The following is an 18,881-nucleotide window of genomic DNA, read 5'->3' as shown; positions in this document are numbered from 1 at the left end:
ACCTGTAACCCTTAAGGGCGTAAACCTGAATTGTACGTGTCAACAGCTGGTCCTGCTTTAGTTTGCACACTTGTCTGTGGAAACTTTTTTATTTATATTCCCGTCTCATTTATACGGTGGTAATGTGTGTCTCTAAGAAAAGGGGTGCCTAAGAAATGTGTTGAGCAGGAAGAAAATCAGTCTGATTGAATGTACTGCAGCTTAACTTGTCCTTTGTTGCAAAATAATGAAGTGAACTTGATTGAAGTTGGTCCTTTGTTTGCAAAGAAGTAGACAGGTGAGCCTGAGAGCTCAATTAACTTTTCATTACTGGATTTTGGCAGAGCCATCTTTTCTTCTCAGCAGGGCCTAAGCAACACAATTTCTGATTAATTAGGGCTTCCTGCCTCTTTTATTTCCTCCAATGCTTTACTGCAGTGTTCACATCCCTCCAATTCCATATTTAAGCAGCAGCAGTTGGGGTTTTGGACTCGTAACTGGAAGATTGTGTGTTTACCTATGAGAGCAGGAGACAAGCAAACCATGACTAATGAGACACTGGTTTGGTTTTCCAAAACATTAAACCACATTTTTTGGGGGGTTTTGCTTCTATTTTCACCAAATGTCCCTTTAAGCAATTGCAGCAGTTCCAGTGCACAAAAAAGATTGCAAGGACATCAAGGAGGATAACTTCCACAAGAAGATTTTCAACAAAATTAAACTTACTTAAAAATTAATTTGATTGAGTAAATTGCAGTACCCTTGAGCGAGGTCCTTTGTTCGAATGGCTGCAGTATAATACCCTGCTGTATAAAGGGGTATAAATACGAGTTGCTTTAGATAAAAGCTTAAGCAGTAAATTAATAATAATATTGAATTGAAGAGTGTAAATTGTCTTTTCACAACTGTGAACAAAAATTAAATGAAGTATGACTTATACTGTAGGTTGAAGCTGACTTTGAATACTTGGTGTTTATTTAAAAATATTAAGTGTTTTACACAATTTCGAAACACTTTAAACTGTAAATTTCTTCAAAAATGTATTTATGGGAAGAGGTTTTAGTTGTCTGAGCCCTTCAAATATTTTGTTTCACCTTCAGTGGACTTCAAAAGGTGGGAAGAAGATAAGATATCTGACCCTAATGGTCGTCAGCCACTATTTCACACTCCTGTGGCAGTTGTCACTAAATTAGTGACTCTGGAAGACAAGAGATTGAGCTGAGTGTGCATTTAGCTAGTCTCAGAGAGAACTGGATCAACTCAAGGTCATATATCCTGTCTACAGTTCCACATCACATTCACATTTTCTCACCAGAACTGTCAACTTGAGTTAATCGCCATTTGTGACAATGACTGCATGTACAGTATGACTCACGTTTGTCTGAGTGGCACAGTATGCATCTCTTTAAAAGGCATACAAAAATGTTTAAGTGGGGAGTTGTGTCAGATTGTGCTGGCTGGAAAGAAACAAGTAAAAGTTAATTCCACACTGAAAAATAGAAAGGAGAAGCACAAAGTTTCGGCTGTTGTGCCTTCTTCTGGTATTCACAGCTGGTTTACACAATGTGGTGTGTACAGGAGTATTGTTTTTCATTAATCAAAATATGTAAATACCCAGCTGTGTACTATTCTTTTTCTGTTTTTTTTAATAAAACGAATGACTGAATTGTAGTATTTGTGCAAAGGTAAAACCATATTATTGCAACACACCTTCTAATGAAGGTGTACCATTGTTGATAACTGCATGTATGTAGGAATTAAATTAGATATTTTCCATAAGTAGATAAGACTGATTTGTGTTTTGTGAATGGTCCATGGCTACAATCAGAAACCTGCATTTCATACTAGACCTTTGTGGTATGTCTGCTCAGTCTGCATAGCTCCTATGCAAATACTTAATTGTGCTTTTTCACTCTAGGCTTAAATTTGCCTAGGATAATCACCAGCAATATGGAAGGAAGTAGGGGGATGGTTCTCTGGACTGCAGCTTTAAATGTATCATCTAACAAAGGATATTTAGGTGTCTGAATGGTTGTAACTGGAGCGGACAGGAGGAGGAGACTCCAAGAGTGAGAGATCTTCCCACAGTAGCAGGAATGTCAGCATCGAGTACAAAAGGAGGAGATAGAGAGAAGGTTTCTTTCAACTTAACAACAGGTCATTTGCTTTAGCTGTGCACAAAGGCCTCAAAAGGGTTCCATAGCTATAGTTCAGCTACCGTTCAAAATGAAAAAAATAAAATCTCTAGATCTCTTATATTTATCAGCTTCATTGCTGCTAGTCCTAAAATCAATAAGATTGAGAGATCTGAAGTACAGATCAATATGAGTGAACCGTTTCATCAAACATGAGTAGTTTTTTCAAAATCACCAGGTTGGCTCCTGTCTTCCATTTGTATTTACCTTTGCTTTACTGACTGTTTACCCCATTACTACCTTGAAAGCCAGTGCAGCAATTATAACAGCAAATATTTGAGCCTGAACCCTGGGTGTTATGAGAAAAAAAGTGTCAGGCTAGCTAGGTATGACATAGTAAATAAAACAGGCCTCTAATGAAGTGGTTGCTGTTTAAACGGATGTACCTTGAAAGTGTACACAGATCAAGAGACAAAATTATTTAGCAGGATAATTGCCCAGATCTGATGTGCACGCAGCATCAATTATCAATTAGCTTTCACTAAGATTTCACCACAGGAATCACAGGAGATTATTGTCCTGTATATGACAGAAAAATATATGAGATAATTACGCTACTCTAAACCATGTACAGTGCCTAAATAAAGCTAATGATGATCATAAAGATGATGATAATAATAGTTGGAGGAACAGCAGGAAAGATTAACCGTATCTATAAACATGTCACATCTTCTGAACAAGGGAAACACAAAATGCCCCAATACTGAACAAGGTAGCAATATAACATCCACCACCGTTATGAATACTATGAGCTAATAAAATTGGATTTGCCCAATTAAACAAAGAATATTATCTCATACACGCTGTACACAAGACTTGCTTCGATGTCTTAAAGCTGGTTGTTTAAAATGCATTTGACATGAAACAAATCATTGGATTACAGCAGATCAATAACATTTCACCAAGGTGAAAAGATATGAACGGTACCATTGCTTGAGAAGGACTCCTGCTGAAGACAGCTGCAGAATGATGCCACAACAATAAATACACCACCAGATGCTAAAGACATGGTTTCTGTGTGTCGATTGTTAGAGAAAATAACATTTTTTAACTTGCAAAGACCACTTACTGTATTAAACACACTCAAATGAAAGCATACATTTTTATGTAAGAAGTGAGACCTTTACAAACTTTTTTCCGCTTCGTTACTACTAAGTTTTCTTTCCATTTACAACATACTGTAATTTGCACATTTGCTCAAAATCAGTTGTCACCACACATGTTGCCAGGAATTTTTAAACAAAGCAAACGGGCATGCAGAAGCCCAGAGCCATCACTCTGGGTCATACTGTTGGTGCTTTTTGACAAATATAGCATCTGATACATGTGAATCCAGAGTAATGGGTAATAGTTTAAGTTCCTATGTGAGGGGGACAACATTATATTGTATTGTTTAAACCAAGCAGGAAGAACAGGGAAAGTCAGATAATTCTGAATCAGCATGATCTTTAAACCAATTATTTGCTAGTCGGGTCACATCACTCTGAAGAATTTCACAGCAGCCTTCCTGCTAAGAGGGTTTAGCGCACAAGTGACAACTTCCAAACGCTATACTGATGACAAGAGCTTGTCATAAATACCATAAGATAAATTGTAGTGAATTTTTTATGGAAAGTTCCCTCCTAAGAATGTCACTCTCACCACTTTCCTTTGGGGCTGTGGTGAAATGAAGGCAACGCATCACCATCATTTCGTTTAGATGAACTATGGAGAAAACAGCCTGGACTTGTTTATGGGGTGGCTCTGTTACATTGCTTATTTGTGTGTGTAATGGAGGGTTTGGGAGCTACGAAGGAGGGGGACATGATGCTGGCAGAAGATGTGGCACTGAAAAAATTTCCATTCTAAAACCTCAGAGAAACCTTGTGTTTTTTTCCTCTATTCAAGGCCAGGAACAACAAAAGCAACAAGAGCAAGCTTTAATTATTTGATGTTTTGAATAATGCAAAAAAGGTAACAAAAGCCTCCGGTGCTACATTTAGGGGATGAATAAATAGATTATTAATTTAGATTTAAAAATAGAAAAAAGACAGACTACACTGCATCCAGTGGCACGAAAAGGTTAAATGCTTAATTACTGGAGTGACCAGTGAACTGATGATGTAATGTTGCAGTTAAGCTCTGGTGATGTACTGTATGGAATCAACAAATGTTTACTTTTCAACTGTTTTTTTTTCAAACAAAACAGGAGCTTTTGCTCTTCAATTAAGCTTATTGTAGGTTTTTCCAAAGTCTTTGTTCTTCTTGTAATTAATGTTTTATTCTGGTTTTGGAAGCTTAACTGTATTGGTGACAATAAAACTGGCAGTAACAGAGCATTTGTTCTTGATTTCAGGAGTAGGGAGTGTCTTGATTGATATTAAACGTGCAGAAAAGTATGCAGGACAAGCTTGAGCAAAGGAAAAGTTTGGAGCAGTATTTCTTCCCATAGTGAGTCAGTCGGGCTGTTGGCTTAGGCCCACTTCAATGACAGCAACACAAGCCATCCTATGCGATCGATTATATCTACATTTGAACAACATCAACAAGTTGAAATGCAGAAGAACTTAAAAGAACTGTAAAGAAGAATATACTGTAGTTCTGTTGAAGAATGTAATCAATCAGTCCTACTTTGTTTTGTCAGGTTTTTGAGAACAAAATAATAATAATAAACTTTATTTTATATAGCGCCTTTTAAGGTGGCTTCTTAAAGCACTTTACAGAATGACAACAATATTAAATAAAAAACATACACAAAATAAAACACAATTACAATACACAGAGGAGACTGTGGATGGTGGTACTAAGTAAAGTAAGAGCAGAGGGGTAAAGAATGGAACCAGTTAAGTAAAGGCTCTTTTAATGAAGAAGGTTTTGAGTCTGGATTTGAAGGAGTTTAGAGAAGGTGACTCTCTGATATCCTGAGTTCCAGAACTTGGGGGCATAACAGGAGAAGGCCCTGTCACCCATACAACGTAGACGGGCTTGGGGGACAGTTACAGTAGGAGACCAGAATTAGAAGAGTGAAGGTTGGGGAGGTGGGGAGTAGGGCGATAATAGTTCAGACAGGTACTGAGGAGCCAAACCATGCAGAGCCTGTACAATACAATCCCAACTATCCAGGAGACTAACCAGACTTGGCACTAAACATATTTTTCCTGTGTTATTACTTCTCATATCTTCACCTTCAAATCCTTGATTAAAAATTATTAACAGACTGGTTATTAACAGGAACAGTGATTCAAAATTTTAAGCTCTGTTGGGCTAGTAGTAACATTGCAGCTTTGACACAGAACCAAATGAATATGGCTTCTGAGTACAGTGAAAGGACACAACAGAAGTATCAGGGCCTTCATTGAAACTCAAACTTACCTTTCACACTCCAGTATTGCTAGAACAATGACGAAACAAAACACCTTAATCCACCATCATCATCACATCACTTTCAACAGCCACTTATCCAGTTCAAGGTCATGGTGGACCAGAGCCTATCGCTGGAAGCACTAGGTGAAATGCTGCATACATCCTGTACAGGCTGACAGTCCATTGCAGGTCACACGCAGAAAAACAAGCACACACTCATACAAGGGCCAATTTCACAGAAGCTAATGCACCTTCCAGCATGTCTTTGGACTGTGAGAGGTACTGTAACCCACATGAACACAGGGAGAATATACAAACTCCATACAGCACCTCTGGAATTGAGCCCTGCACCCCAGTTCTGTAAGTCAGCAATAAAAACCAAACCACTGTACCATCGTGCTACCCCAACCAATCTATACTTCAATATTCCTTCAGCAACTTATGACTTGTATTGCTATTATGATAATCCTGTCCTGAAACTTAAATCTCTATCTCAAGTCTGATGAGTCAGCACTTGTCCCAGGGGCTGTTTAATCTTGGAGTACTAAACTGCATTCTGTCATTATTCACCACTTTCTATGCATTGCAAAAGCCACCCTCCGCAGTTCGGGACAAGAAGAAAAACATTTTTTCTAACATCCACCCATTTCCAGTGACCACTTTATCCTCAGTGGATAGTACCACCTTTGTAGCATATTATACATAAAAAGAGTAATTCCGTTTCGTGTCATGATCAAATCGGATCATGAATTCACTACTCCAAATTTCAAGTTTGGACCCCATTGTATCGATCTTGAGCTCAGTGCAGTGTGCATGTGACAGATACTGTATGATGTCACCCATCTTAAAACTGAGATAATGTAGAACTTTTCAGAGGCAGAGGACCTGGTCTTTCCTACTGTACATCTCAATTCCTTTAGACCAAACAATGTCTAGTGAATAGAGGTGTATGGCACTAGGCTCGCAAGCAGCCATGATTGAATCCCAACAGGGCCAGAGGAGAGCTACAGTACATGTGCTACACATGCAGAGACCTGGAGAGTGCAAGGTGAGCTACTTTATGGAAACATACTTTAGGGGTTTTGAATAGGTGGCGGGAGATTCCAGCTCCTGCCAAATACTACCCCTTGTGTCATGTCATGTCATTTGCCAAACCGCTTGATACCATACGGTGTTGCGGGAAGCTGGAGCCTACCCGGCAAGCGCCAGTCCATCGCAGGGCAAGTGCAAGCCAATCATACATGGGGACAATTTGGAGGCCACGGTAAAGGCCGAGGGGGGAAATTTGGCCCGGACACTGGGATAACTCCCTATTCTTATTGAGAAATGCCCGTGGATCTTTAATGACCACTGAGAGTCACGACCTCGGTTTAACGTCTCATCCGAAAGACGGCCCCTTGTGTCATCTTCAATCAACATTAAAGTATCACAGTAGTATGGCAATGGCAACAGACAATGGACAATAGTGTTGACTAGGCTGATACAGTATATTCCTTATGCATCCCGCTGATATGTGTGGTTGCATGGCAGGGGCATTTGGGCCTCAGGTAGGGCTAATGAGGTTTCAGGCTAAGTTGTTCTGGCCAGAGATTCACAGAGACACAGAGGATTGGCAGGGAACGTCTTTATACACAGGGTACTTCTGAAGCCATAGAACTACTCTATGGAAGTTTCTTCTTGGGGGCTGGAGTTTTGACATCTGGTTCTTGTCACAAACCACCCCTCGCATTGTCTTTCCTTGCCCCTTCAAAATATGTAAAGCCTGTTATGGGAGAACTGAATCTTTTAGCCTAACATTTGTTGCTGTTCAACTGTGATGAAGCACCTGCTGTGCCAGAGGTAAAATTTGTAACCCTGCTTTACAAACTGTGTCTTGATCTTTAGAGCACTCTGGCATTAATTTGACAATAATTGCTTAAGAGCCCCCTGAAGCTGTTACTTTCAACACTAGGACGTGTGAAATTTCTTAAGCATAAACAAAAATTCTAAATGCTTACACATCCCATTAAAAATATATACTGTTGCTTGTTAATAACAAACTTTTAAAAAAGAATGACATTTAAGGGAAACATTACCAATGCTATTGTACTGTATATCGTTCCTAAGAGACTTTTTGTTCCATTAACCGTGAAAGAATTACATAATACCCTGGCACATGAACTCGGTGGGACACAACGTTACAGTGCAGCACATTCAGGAATCCTAGTACTAATTTTCAGATCCTAGCCGGGTGACAGGTCAATGTTTGCAGCGTGCGCCGAGGTCTGTTTCTTCTGGGTCGCTGTTTTTTGATGTTGAGAGTGAGAGGCGTGTGGCGGTAGCAGCCGGAGCCACACTTGGTGCTGCTGCTGCTGCAGTCCATGCCTGTGCTGTGAGTGAAGCAGAAGGAGCGGGAGTTGGGCTGTTGAAGTAAAAATGGAGAATTATTACCGCTTTTCATGTTCCTACCGGGAAAACTAATGAAAGTAAGCAGCCAAGCCTCAGCGATCTGGGAGTAATCCTAACAGTAAACACCGTGATGAAATAAAGAGGAAATAACCTTCTCGCTCGTTTGCTTCTACGGTTTTTCGATTTATCTGATGCTGGTACTACTAGTACCTGAGAGATTTTTCTGGTAAGTACATAGCGAAGGTATTTGTATCAATCCTACACTACAGCAACTGTGCTTGAAGAGGCTAGTTACAAAGAGGAACGATGGTTTCCATGTATTTGTATTTAAACATCGGAAATCCGCCTTAATATTCTGTGAGAAGATAGAACAGCTATATAGATGCATGCACTGGGCAATACTGGAAGCCATTCATTTTGGGCAAAAAAAGGTGAATAGGGAGTTAATTTTTTTGCAATATGGCCGCTCTTTGCGTCTTATGTTGGCTTTTGAAGTGAATTTATAGAAGTCGTATCGAGCTATTTTACCACTTCTGTTCGGGACTGTTTGTGTTTTTATAATGCGTTTTGTAAAATAAAGCGTAGGTTGACTCCGTTGAAAACGCAACGCAGTTTAAAATGCTGAGTGCTCTGCATGTTGATTCATTAAGCTCGTACTCCGCTGTCAAAGAATGCTACCGAGTGCTGCTAAATATGCTTTGCCACTGTCTGCATTAAAAAAGTGAAAAAGAAAACACATCGTACTGTTATGAAAACATGCGTTTCTGGGCAAATAGCCTTTAAAACTGATTTGCGGAAGAAGTAATTTATCAGGAAATGAAACAATGTATTCGTGCGTTGCTTTAAGTGTGTTTAAACTTAGTTCCTCTTCCATTTTCGACTGCAATATTCCTGCGAGTGACTTAAAAGTTCACTATTCTTTAGCCACAACGTCTTTCAAATAGTTATGAATTTATGCTTTTCAGTACAATCCGTTACAACGCGTTGTTCATGTGTGGCGTATACCTTGTGTTTTCACAAGGACCATAAAACGTAGTTTTCGGTGTCCTGTAAACTAACAACGCGAACAGCATTACCAGCGCATTGTACTGATGCATTGGACATTTTACGTTTAAGTCAGTTGCAGCATGTTTAGTTATTAAGGTCTTTTGAAGTTGCTAGTGTTTCATTTTTATTCCGTACGATCGATTTAAAATAACGTGATCCAAAGGAGCCGTCTTAACGTTCTTTCAAAAGTTTAATCTTTTAACCCGCCTGTTCCATTTTAGTCACAAGTGTAGTGAAAATTTCCCCCTTCTTGGAGGATTTTTATTGTGTCCACAGGGAAAGAGTTTAAATGTATTCTTTTTTTTTCTTTTACCATGGCAGGAAGAAAGCTGCAGTTATATGGAGTCCTCTACTCCACATAGCTAAGAGATTGGCGTGACTGTAAACACAGCCTCCTGTGATACAAAAGAGAAACAGCGGTGTTTGGTTACATGAAAGCGCATTTGTGTACTTTACCTTTGAAAATACCTGTTGAGGTATTTGCATTATCTGAATTCATAATTGAACTTGAATATGAGACAGTGCATAGAAGGTTTGGGGAGATATCGAAAATGGGGGTTTAAAAGCTTACAAGTGTTTTTTTGCTTATCTTAATTGTAAAACTTTGGGACATAGATGAAAGTCTGGAAGTCCACCCGGGCTAGTTGTAGAAATAGACCGGTCAAGTTAAGTAACTGCAACTCAGTTCAGATGAAATGGTACTTGCTCCAGCAACGTCGCACTAACTTTCCTTTTTGTATCACGAGAAATAAAAGTATTTATTTCAGCCTCTTCAGCCTTTTGTTCCAACAGACCTTTTAATTAATTCCTTTATTGGACACATCACTTTAATTAAACTTCATTTGTAGTCAAGTTAAGAATTTGAATTTATCCATAAACTTTAATCAGTAAGTGACCAACTGCTGGAGAGCTGAAACTACTTTTTTAAAAGACTAATTAAGCAAATAATGAGCTTAGTTATTAATTAAAGCTCATTTGTATAACAAACCAGTAGATCCAGTGCTCCCCAAGAGAATGTTTTGGCAAAACTTTGACTTTTGGGCATTAATGAGCCCAGTTTCATGGCAGAATCAGTGCATGACTGAACATTCTTGTAATTTTCCTGTTGACAGAGTGTCAAGAGTAACATATACAAAAGGCTTTTGAAAATTGTACTCTTTGTCAGGATTTTGTTTGACTTTTCCATTTAAATTATTCTTCTAGGGCAAATAGTGGGATGTTTCTATCATTCAGAGTGTGAGTTTGTCACTTATTGACTCTTGTGCTGGTTTGCCATTATGTACAGTCATTTGATAATTGTAGAGGGTGGGGTAATGTCTATGAGCAGGTTTTCTTGTAGTGCTTTTTTAATGTCAGTAATATGAAGGTTAGGAAGACTTGTTGATGACAATATGTTTGTCACCTCCATGTCAGTTTGTCTTTTTTTGTAAAGAAAAGTCTTACTTTTTTACATTACAGTAAATAGCCACTCTCACTGATGTCATGGGGAATATATAGTATGCTGTAAAACATATTTGTCCTCAAGTGATTATGTGTAAGCTTATACTTCTCTGAAGAGCCGCAATGAAGTTTCAGTTAGTAAAGTGTTTGGAATTTGTGTGCAATTGTTCATATACTGTGTTGTGTTCATAACACAGAACAGATGAAGAAGCCAGACCCAGTCTTAGTTTAGGATCATGTGCTTTATGGTGACACAAATAGGTATGCTTTAATCCATTGAAAGTTGTATAAGTGATTAATTTATTTTCTAATTCATAAACTTAAGTGTCTTATACAAGTACGTTGGTGTGTGCCTATCGACATTTATTGATCAAGGAATGTGGTGGTTTTGAACTTTTTAATCCGTAACCATCTTTTTCTTTTCTAAAATACTTTCCGATCACAGTTAAACCTAACATCTAACGCAGACCGATACAAAATTGTGCCAACAATAGTTTGAGCTAAAAGATCTAAAAAGAGTTGGATTGAAAATGCAAATGCTACAAAAGTGTTTGTCACGGTGAAATGCTTTTCTGAAGATGAAAGAGCTCTCCTAACGGCTCCCCATGCCTGCAACAAATTGAGAAGCAGACGGCCTCTACTGCCGTTCACACTATGAGGATGAGCAAGATTGAGAAGTGGCCCCCATACAATAAATTAATAAACTTTTCCACTTCCAAAATTAGGTTTAGTCTTTGGTATGAATAAAAGTAAATGTGACTGCTGTACTTATATTTTTTTTGCAGGGCCCAATGCATTCACTATAAAGTACATAACCAAACGTATCCCCTCCATACCAAAGTGAGAAAACCTGACGGAAAAGTCTGAGAGAGCAGCAGGGAAAAATGGTGAACACACGGATACGTCTGCTTCAGCAGCTAAAGTTCAGTGACATGGAAGTTCTGTGATGAAACCAGGCAGTTCTAATGTTTTATAAAGCTTTTCACAATAGTCATGAAGACTGGTTTCATGAAGTTTCTGCCGGTGACAGACTTAGAAGACACATAATAGAGAGGTTAGTTTTTTTTTGAAAATTTTGGTCAGTATAAAAAATTACAGGACGTTAAAAACTTCGAAAGGACAAAAATTGCCAAAACAGACCTTTTATTACCATGTTCCAGTCTCGACTTACTTGCCATGGCATTGCCTATTCTTCCACTACTGGCTGTGGGTAGTTAAAAGATTACTCATCACCGTTTGTCATTGAAATGAATTTCCATTCTAAGAAGTGTTGTAGGAAAAGTAGAGGCTGTGTAATCTCATGAGGATAAAGACACAGAAGTATAGATGAATATCCTCTCTTATGGGACAAAATGAGAAATGAATCCCCAAGTGACACTTTAGGTCCCCACACAGAATTAATTATCACCTTAGGCCAAAGGTTTTTCTTCTGAGTCTGTGTGTGGGGAGAGGTGAGACTGAGTGTTTGCTGTCAATTCTGAGATGTTACACGTCATCTCAAGGTTTGAACTGTCTTATCTATGAGGAATTTTCAACTGTTCCTCTAGAATTAATCATACTCAAGTACAGTAATTGTCAACATGTCCTATTCAGCACCAGTACATGTTATTTTGATGATAAATGTATTTATTGTATGATTATTGTATGACTACAGCAGTTCATTTTACCCTATGTGACATTTTGTTCTAAAATGTTACAGTAGACACTGTTTCTTTAAAAAAAGTCTCAATATTTCCAACATTGACTCAGGATTTAATATGTAATTGAAGAAGTGACAACTCAATTATCCATTATAATACAAGGACCAACAGATTTATTTTTACAGTTTTTAACTGTGGAAACATTTTTATAGAATGCCGTGCTTTGTGTTATGCTTTCTTAGCAAAGAAATACTCCTTAAATCATAAGCATAATAGCAATTTTATATGAGGTAAGCTCAATCATGTTAATGTGGCAGAATTAGTTTCTCTACATTTTTTAAGTCTTTTATATTGTTGGCTCAACAGGGTTGAGCTACTTTTAAGAAAAAGTCTCACATCCCTGCCTTTGAATGTGGCCCATGGGCAGTGCTTTGTATTTGTGTTTTATTTAGTTCATTTATGGTTTTGTTTAATCCAGTATGTGGGTAATCATTATAATGTTCTGCACAGATACCAACATAATGAGCATGTTAACTGAGGCTTACCTTTAAAAGGAATCTGAAATGAGCTTTTTCAGCTCAAAGTTCTACATCATTGGAGAATAAATCTGCAAAAACCTACTGTATGTAAAAAGAACACACAAACTCTGTTTGCCTTATCCCGATTTAGTTACACCAAACCCAGTTATGATTTTTTATCGTTCCCTTCTGTCTCTGTGTCAGGCACGGGCTTATGTGCACTGGATGAAGACGCAAGCGTATGGTGATTTGGCTTGCAGAAACAGGGTTGTGTCTTAGGGTCAGGAGTTCTGAGACGAGAATTATGAGGCTATGCCATTCCAGGTGGAAAGGATCTGAGTGGCAGTAGTAAACAGTGGTCTCTTGTCACCATAGCTCAGTCACATTGCCTTCCGATTTATTCCAATGCCCTGTGCTGATTTCTTGCATAAGCTCTTGCCATTACAGAGGCCTTCACCAGAATGGAATCCAGTGTACTGCATATGGAGTAATTTACTGGTGGTTTCTTTGATTGTTACATATTTATTTTCTTATTTTCATTGCTTGTGTTTTTTAAATTGTAAGTTTATTGGTCTGGTAAATGTTGTGGCGGCCCGAAAAGAGATGGATTTTCTAAGTTTACTGACTCCAGGGAGGGACGGTTGCATGGTTGTGCTGCTGCCTCACAACTATTGGGTCCAGGGTGTGATGCTGGGCTGGAGTACCTTCTGTATGGAGCTAACATGCTCTCCACGCGTTTGTGTGGGTTTCCTGCAGATGCTCTTCTTTCCTCCTACCTTCCTATGACATGTTAGTCAGTTGTTTGGTTACACTTGCATTGCCTTTTTCATGAGGAGTGACAGTGGGGCCTTTTCCTCATTAACTGTCACTATTTGGAGCAACTCTGCTGGTAGATAGAGCTGATTTCAGCTTGGTCAGGTTAAGGTCCATGGGAAGAAGATTTGAGGAATTAAATCAGTCACAATAGAGATAATAACACTGCAAATGAAGTAAAATGATGCACTGGGGATAGTACTTTTGTACTGCAAAAATACAGGATTCAGTTGTGGTTCGCATTGCGTATAATTCTTTTGAAAAACGTGCTTATTTTCCTCACTTATCCAGTGAATTGTGGAAAGTAAATTTAGCATAGTCATTCATTGAGGACTTCAAAGGAAATGTCTAAAACATATAAAGTTAAAACTCTATCTGCTTCTTATAAAATGATTTTCATAGTGCAGATTTTCAGTCTGCAGTAGCACTGCCCATGTTAAAACGTTTTTTACATGAGGATTACTTCAGTGAACTGCAGGTAATGAAGAGAAACTAATTGGGGCTGGTTTAAAATTTTAGTGCTCTTTTTGCTTAAAATATAAGTGAGAGTCTTATTGTATTCTATGATGTATTAAACATGCAACTAGGAAGAGTTTGTGTGAGGATAGTGTCACTGCTTATTTAAAGCATGTTAATACCTACAGTATAGTCCTAGACAAAGTTTGCAGACCCCCTTGTATAATACTGTATATGTAGTGTCAGAAAAGTTTAATTATGTGCCACAATTTGCTTTGTAGACTGAATGCTTTGTTTTCCAGTTTCTTTTCTATTATTATTTTAAAAGCTTGTTTCAGTGTTATGCTGAAAAAGTCTTCAAATGATTTTTCAATAACAGTGTTCAACTGTTCTTAAAGGAAAAATGTGGTATAAGAAATAGATGCATTTAATTTTTTTGCTTACAATTTAACCTACACCCAGCATCCCCATACTTTATCATTCATCTTCTATAAGATGTGGAAGACATATAATATATTTCGTCATACTGAGAAAAAAAGCTTAGATACCATTTTTGCAAAACAAACATTTTGAACTTTTTATCACAAAACGGTGAAATTGACTCGACACAAGTGAAAATTGGAAAAGAGATCTGAAAATAAAGATAATTTTGTTAAAAAGAATGTTAGTTGAATAATTGCAGTTTCCCAGTCTCTGCCAAATCCAAACAAAGAGCATATCATGTATTTATTGGAACTTCCTGGTGTTCGTTTACACTTTGAACCTGATAAGAAATGACTTGCAAAATCTTCCAGTCTGCGATGGGTTATAGTTTAAAAGTTACGCTTTTTTTCTTGCACTTGGTAATGCAGTGGCAGGCAGCCAACCTTTTCTCTTTTTTTTTCCATATAAATCACACATTTGTATGGCAGGAATTCTCTACATGAATCAGGTCTTTCATGTCATAATGTGCAACCATTCCAGGACTCCATAGGCAAGTTATTCCTCAGAGACTTGAATTGGAGGTAGACGGATACTGAGTATCACTGATGCAGCAGATAAGGAGACTTTGTGAGCTGCCTGTTTGCACACTAAATTTAGTAGAAGTATCCTTTCAGCTGGCTGTCTGAAAATGACCTGATCAGCAAGAATGAGCTGAATCACTAGAAACCTACTATATTTGGGAATCCGAACTTATTCTGAATTACTAAAGTAATGGGAAAAACAGTTCCTTCCTCATTCACTCCAGTTTGTTTCTTTTAAAGGGATGCTTCATTTTTTGTGGGATGACTTAACCCACAATGCAAACCTTTGGTTTCTGTTGATATTGATTTTGATAAAAGTTAAACTCGCAGAGAATTAAACGAAATGTATGACTAATAACTGCAAAAAAGTTGTCAAGAAAATAAGTATCGATTAAAGTAGGTGGAGTTTCAATTTATGGAATAGACATGGAAAAAGTAATTATGCAGAGTAACATATTGAAGGGACCTCCTGTGTGAGTCATGGCCTAGTAGTGCTGGAAGAAATATGGACTGTACAGCTGAGACCAGTCTGCAGATGCTGTGTTGTGGAATTCTGTTCCTATCCTCTCATAGACCCCGGACAAATACATGAGGTCAAAGGTGTCTGAGCCCTAGTTGCAACAAGTCGTCTCGGGTCTTCCCACAGATGTTCAGTGGGGCTCAAGTCTGGTGAGTAGGACATCAGTGGCATAACTGTCACATTCTTGTCTCATTCTTGTCTCACAATACAGCCATTGTTTCGCAGGCAGCAGAAGGATGAGGTACCAGGACGAGATTAATGTAGCACCATGTAGTCAGTGGAGTTCAAGAGGAGTTCTGCAGCAACTAGACATCCTGGCCAGACCATTACACCTGGAATTCCCCATCAATCGCTCTGTGATCACATGAAGGCCTTGCTTTTTTATAAATTGGACATATTTGATTTGTTTTATTTTCACCAGTCTTGACATACTGTACAAAAGGTTCAATCACTTCAACACCTCAGTCCAATCAACTCTCACTGATTAGGTGATTTGGTATTAAAGTAGTGGTCAGAGTCACTTAAGTGTATCACAGTCATGAAAGATCAGTTCATGAAGATGAAAGCAAAAACATTTAGGCTTAATGAATAGAAAAAAAAACTATTTGTATAGTATCTCAAAGAGTGATGCTTGTGTTGATGCTCAGCATATTGATATATTCCTCTGAAATGTCTGTATGAAAGTTCTATGAAAATAAAAAGAAATATCCATTTCCCATGGTTATTTTTTTCAAATATTATAATAAGGGATATATATAGTGGAGTGGTCTCCATTTGCTGTCCGGTTCATCTGATTCAGGGTCGCAGGGGAGCTGGAGCCTGTCCTGCAACCAGTGGGCGCAAGACAGAATACACCCTGGACAGGACACCGGTCCATCACTGGTTATACACACAGCCACACACAACTTACCAGTTTTGCCAGAAGCCAGTTAATCTCCCGGTATGTTTTTGGACTGTGGGAGGAAACTGGAGCACCCGCAGAAAACCCACCTGAACATTGGGAGAACATACAGTAAAAAAGTACGTTAAAAGACTGGTAATTGTAATGTTTGTGCAGACCAGATCTTCCTTGAAGCGATTCTCTAGGATGTGTTGAAATATAATTTTGAAGAGCTTAAGAGTCATGCTGTGCTGAATCAGTTTGCAAGTTTTAAGTGTGTTCCAGAAGACTTTGAGAGTAGAGAAGCAAAAAAAAAAAGGAAACTGAAAGAAGATAAACATGGCTCCAACCACTCTGTTTAACCTTGACAGTAACATTAATTATATCCCCACATTTACACAACCCTGAGGTGAGCCAGAGTTAGGTTTGTTCCTTGGTTTCCATACCTGTTGTTACGCAGAAGTGATTTTTCTTGTAGGAAATTGATCTTTGTCAAAAATGTTTGTTCTGGGTTCTGATGATTTGATCGAAAGACCTGAAACATATTTTAGTTAAGGGAACATACTATGACACTCTGTGGTTCAAACCATGTACAGTAGGTGTTCCAACATGTTTTGGTACCAGAGGGAACAATGCCACTGTGTAACACAGCGAGCTGACTTTATGCTTTAGCCTTTTGTTAGTCTTGTTGTTTCATCTTTCTTCCAAAAGCAGAAGCGGCAAGAGACTTAGACCATTACTATTTGGTGTCATGCTTCAAAGTGCCTGCTGAAATTGTCTTTATTTACTTTGAGAAAAGATTGATTTTGAAAGTATTTCTGGCAAGTTGCGTAAAATAAGGCAAGTGGGTTTCAAGCTCATGTAGTTCCTCATCATTAGCTGATGTACATCTGGGTCATCCTGTGAGCTTTGTTTTACCCCACCTGTGGGGGCCTCTTAATTTCTCACTACATTAAGAAACTTGAAACTTTGTGATTGGAACTTCCAGATTCCCTCTAAGCAGGTTATTTGTCATGAGTAATGGGATTGTCAGGCATAACCAGAAAGGGGTTTAGTGCAGCTTGTAGAAGTGGTGAGTGGATGTCCCAAGGGAGAGGAGAAACAGGGAAAATAACTGGCCCTTATGTGCAAGCACGGAGGTAGTTAATGATCAGAAACCTGAGCAGCGGCTTGTATATGCTGTGGCCACTCTTCTGCTCTTTGTAATGCAATGAGAGCAACAGATGTCTGTATTTTGGGTTGCAAGTGCCAATGGAGGAATAAAACAGTGAAAAAAATAATAAAATTATCCAACCAACCAAAATCTAGAAAGATACATAAAGAGGCCTTGACATTCTTGTTTGCCCATGGTAAAAGGTAAGTCCCTGGTTTCTGGCCAGTGCTTAACAGTAGTGAACAATACCAAACTAGTATGAACACATTTACAGTACAAGCTTTCAGTAGTAAGGGCAATACAGTACTTTTATTACTGTAACTCCTTTTGCCTTCCACAGCATTGGTAATCTTTTCAACGTAAAAGACTTGTGATTTCTTGGCTCCCATCCTGTCTATCTCTAAAGATAAGTGAAAAAAGCACTGTATTATGCTAACCAGTCAAAGGATCATTGTAATCTTACTTCCAGTGCTGAAGTGTTACTCACAGCACCGTGGATGCAGTGTTTTCAAGTTGAACACGGCTCTTCAAAAGTACAGTTGAGTATTAGATCTTGGAGGAAGATCAATCAGGTGATTTTGATGCTGTGACAGGATGCTTTGTCCCCTCCTAGGCTGGCTTGGGCAGATTATAATGAAGGCGCTTGCTGGAATCCACCTGCGTGCTATGCAGCTAATTAATGCTGATTGTTAAACACTCTGTGCAAACAAAGCGTGGATGTTTTGTCAGAATCTCAAGTCACTTCTGTTATTTATTTTTACATTTCTTTGTGCATTTGTTTCTAAGATTAAATCTGCCATTAGTACCCAGAGTCAGCTAAGCAGTAAGCAATAAGTAAGAGTAAGTTACAAACTGTTTTTGTACCTACTGTAGGTTCTGAAAGTTTCTCAGACCTTGAAGTCTGAAGCCCATTGTAATTTATGTTTTGATGTATTGTTCTTAGGCTTTTAGTGAAAGGTCTACTTAATTCTTGTGTGTCAAGACAGTTTACAGGGTGAGCCACACAACTTTTTGTAACACAAGAAACTGTGCAAGACAGTTCCTTTGAATTCAGCCCTTACACCCCCGAATCCTCCAGTCACCCCAACCACAGAACTGGTCTTCAGCAACTCTAACTAGGAAGCTCTAATTTTGGGTGTCTTTGCTGCCTTCTTCAGGGCTGATGTGATCCTAGTTTAAGACAGAAAAAGCATGTTCCTTATTTCATACAAAATATTATATATATAGTGATTGAAATGAGTTTTAAAAAATACTTGCTGGATTAGTTATGTAACAATATCTCATGGTGTTTTTGTTTGCTATATCTGGTGATAAATTGCAAGTTTGGTTAAAAAAAAATTACATGACAGAAGTGCACAACAGAGTTACCACCTGTTACCACCGCATTTCCTCACCTGCAAGTCTCTCAGCTAATCCTGAGCCCTACTGCTATTCCTGTACAGAATGAAGTGTGTATGAATTCCTTTGGTGAAATGATGACTAATCTGAGCGAAACAGGATGTCTTT

The 18,881-nt window shown here is 38.5% G+C and overlaps 1 protein-coding gene across 2 annotated transcripts in view; it reads left to right on the top strand.

Moving 5' to 3' along the window:
• Positions 1-7,806: 7,806 nt before the first annotated feature.
• The window catches only part of LOC148839583 (dystrobrevin beta), a 185,431-nt gene continuing 174,356 nt past the window's right edge, over positions 7,807-18,881 (top strand). For both annotated transcript variants that reach the window (XM_088940092.1, XM_088940100.1), the window contains exon 1: positions 7,807-8,130. The gene's annotated coding sequence lies outside the window, so the exon portion shown is untranslated. The remainder of the gene's footprint in view (positions 8,131-18,881) is intronic.

The sequence above is a fragment of the Atractosteus spatula genome, chromosome 2, assembly GCF_055471065.1.
Source record: "Atractosteus spatula isolate fAtrSpa1 chromosome 2, fAtrSpa1.hap1, whole genome shotgun sequence".
In the NCBI taxonomy this organism is placed as follows: Eukaryota; Metazoa; Chordata; class Actinopteri; order Semionotiformes; family Lepisosteidae; genus Atractosteus; species Atractosteus spatula.
Note: the sequence above shows the minus strand (reverse complement) of the source record. Positions and strands in the feature narration are given on the sequence as shown.